This window comes from Haliaeetus leucocephalus, unplaced genomic scaffold, assembly GCF_000737465.1.
Source record: "Haliaeetus leucocephalus isolate CR32 unplaced genomic scaffold, Haliaeetus_leucocephalus-4.0 Scaffold555, whole genome shotgun sequence".
Lineage (NCBI taxonomy): Eukaryota > Metazoa > Chordata > Aves > Accipitriformes > Accipitridae > Haliaeetus > Haliaeetus leucocephalus.
Window position 1 is genome coordinate 19,196,356 of NW_010972991.1, and position 3,769 is coordinate 19,200,124.

Here is a 3,769-nt window from a genome sequence, read left to right on the forward strand (position 1 = left end):
GGGGCCGCGCCGCCCCTGCGGCCGGGGCGGGAAACCCCGCGGCGCTTCGCTTCGCAGGGGTCCGGGGCGGGGGATGGCGGCCTGAGGTGGGCGGTTGGCGGCCTCTCCCGCCGCTTCGACGGGCCGTGCTCCTTCCCCTGTGGGCACCCCCCCACCCCCGAAACGTGCCCGTGCTGTGGTACGTGCAGCGCTGCGCGGAGTGGGCCGCCCCCGGTGGCGCGGTGCTGAGGCAGCGGGTGAGGGACGGCCTCGGCGCTCGTGTCCCGGCCCCAGCAGGGCCTTCCCACACGCGCGGCAACGTGGGTGCATTTCCACGGTAACGGTCACTAACCAGCTCTGTTTTTAGTTTGCGGTTGCCCCAGAGAGGCGGCGCAGCTCCGGTGCGGGTACGTTAACTGCCGGTTTGTGGGTGCTGTTACCAGCGGTGGAACTCCAGGAGCAGCCCTGGGGCCGCGGCAGGGGTCTCTGGGCTTTGCAGGTAGATGCTCCTGCCTTGTCAGGCTTCGGAGGCCGGGATCAGGGCCCCGCAGCGGCCATCTCTTCTGCAGAAAAGGCATTTGAAAACGTTGCTAAAAAAACCAAACGAACCCACCGCTCCCCCAAAACCCCAAACCGGTGTGCTCTTATTTATTTCTAAATATGCTAGACAAGGTATTATAACAACATAAATGTTTTTTAAGAGCATGTTTTCTAAAAGCTCCCACAAACTGGCTTAATACACCCGAATTAAATAGCTTTAAGAAAAATACAGCGGTGTGTATCACAGTGGGAGTTGTTTTGTCATTAGGAACTCCAAAAGTGCATTTCTCCACATACGTTAAAAATGAGCCCTAAAAAATTTGACCCCAAATGCATGTCTTGATTTTTTTTCAGAAATCCGGTCTCACAGCATCCAGAGTTCCTGCAGAATTTGAGCTGTCAGAACCTCTGAGCTGGCATTGTTGAGTGGCTTTACAGTGACTATAGTCTTCTGCAGTGGTGCGTTGCTGGAAAGTAATGTTGTGTCCCATTTTTTCCACTTGCAATTCTACTTATAAAAAGTGTTCCTCTCTCACAGCCTGCTAAGAAAATATCTGGGTTTAGTGCATTGAAATCTGCATGGGATAACTGAAATTTAAAATGTAGTAAAATAAAATTCATTTGTTTAAACAACACAGTGATAGCTTACACTGCTTTCATATAATCATAACTTTGCTTTATTTTGTAAAGTGAATATATCTTTCACATACAAGTATTTATGTGTTTTTACTGCTTTCAAAGTTTTTTAGTAAAGTACTCCCAAATTGCTTCTAAGTCCTACTTTTTTTTTTATTTTTATGATACCACCAGCCTGTCAAGTACTGCTTTTCTAATTGATTTCAGTTGGAACAAAGGGTATTGCTGGAATTAGTGGTAGGAACAATCTCAGGCAGAACATTTTACTGGTAGACATTTATATACTTCTAGAAGATTTTATTTTTTTTTTATTGATAGCCATAATACTTTATTTTTTTATAAGCCTTTTATGCTTTAGCACAGACTGTGCACATTTATCAGAAAATATTAACTATCATTGTGCTGGTTGTTGCACAATTCAGCCACCCTAGCATCCCAAATAAATTATTCTATAAGTAGGTTTTTTGTTTAAGATGTTGCCCTATATAGATAGAGGTGACGGAACAGTGGTCACATAGTTTTAGTTCTAAATACATTAGCTGAAAAAATACACCTAACAAATTTGAAAGCATCATTCAGCTACAGTGGATGTTTTGTTTAGTTTTGTTTAAACCGAGGCTACAGAACAGTAGCTATTGTTCATTTTAAAGGAAACGCTGCAAGAACCCGGTGAGGTTGAATTCCACAATGCGAGCGATTGACTTTAAGACCCACTGAAACTTTGTAAACGCAGCACCGTGGCACCACCGAGTGGCAGCATCGTGAATAGCCGAGCAGTTGGAGGAAACATTTGGGGGCCGGGGGGAAAGGTGGCAGATCCTAACTTGAAAATAGCCACTTTCGGTTTGATTCGGCTGGTCAAGCAAGTTAATCTGAAACTAATAAATGTCTTTTTATTCTGAACTAATGAGATACAGCCATAAATAGGCGTGCAATTTGCAGCGAATTGAAATATTTTGAGGAAAGTTTGTGTGACTCATTAAAAATGGCAGGAAGAAACATATCAGTCTCACAGTACTCATCAAATAAAGCAAACGTTTTATTTCATACTAATTTCAATACTGTTATAAGTCTAGTATTAATCTTCAGATGCCTTAAATAGATACCCCAAGGACTCTTTCTGGCAGTGCTGAACATAAAACATCTTTCTCAAGCTGTCCTTTCTCTGAAGGATCACAGCAGAAGGTTGAATGATACATTACAAAAGAGAAAATAATGACAAAACAAAAAAGAATGAAGACAAAGCTTAATTTTAATTTTTCTAAATGTAACCTTTCTTGTCCCTGCAAACATTCCTTGTTTTACCGCAACTGCTATTAGACGTACCCTATATAATACCTTTCCACAACCACATTTAAAACTTAGCACCTGCCATTTGGCATGGCATGAGGAAAAAGGAACTATTGCTTCATAGAACTCAAAATACCTGTTCCATCTGGTTTTTATGATTATCTCAAACAATATTGAAGCCATGTGTCATGTAGATATTCTTTAGACTAGAAGTCAGATGGATACAACAGAAGCAAATTAAGTCTCTCAGCAGTTAAATAAGCAAAATCCCAACAAAACACATTCAAAGTTTCTCTTGTGTCAGGAAGTTGAGATCTTGAACAACAGGCAATTATACTATCTCACATAGATCATGACTCCAAATTGCCTTAAGGTGAACTCAGTACATAATTCATTGAAAATACTAAGGCAGAGACTCATTATTTATCCTGAAGCAGGGAACAATAACAAAAAATCCCCTATCTAACAATCACCATCCTTGGCAATGTTAACAAATAGCCATGAAAGGGATGAGCAGTCTGCAGACAGTTTTCCTTGAGAAATTACTCATCTGGGTTGTGGCTGGGTGCCTTGGGCTAAGACTCAGCCCAGGGTGAGGACTGGGGTTAGAGTTAAGGATTGGATTAGGAGCAGGAGAGTCACCATGCCTAGAGATGCACTTGGAGCTACCAAGGAGGGGGGCAAAGAGGGGTAGGACATGAAAAGAATTCTTCCATGAGACATTTTTCATCCAGGCCATGGCTGGGCATGTTGCGGGAGGCTCAGCTGATGTCTGGGGTTAGGGTGAATGTCAATGTTACAGATACGGTTGGGAGAAAGATGAGGCCTAGAGCTGCAGTTGGAGTGGGGCAGAAAAAGAGCGGCCAGAGTAATGGGTAGGCTGCAAAAAAAATTCTTCCCTGAGATCTTTTTAATCTGAGTGCTAGCTCAGGGTCTGGAGCTAAGGCTCAGCCCATCCTTTGCATTCAGACTAAGTTAGAGTTTTAACAGGGCAGAGCCTAGAGCTCCACTTTGAGTCAACCCGAGAAAGGGTTGCTGAAGGAATTATCTTCTGAGAACTTGATCATCATGGCTATGGCTTGGGGTTTTGGGCTAGTCTCTGTTCATATCAGTTGTTAGAGTTGGGGCTACAGTTTGGTTTAGGGACAGGGAACAGGCAAAGTTTGGATCCCCATTTGGAGCAGGGCAGGAAAGGGGCTGTAAAAAGAATTATCCTCTGAGAAGTTTCTCATCTGGTTGATGGTTAGGGGCTTTGGGCTAAGTCTCAGCCCAAACCTATGGTTAGGGATATGGTTATGTTCAGGTTTGGGAGATGAGAGAAAGC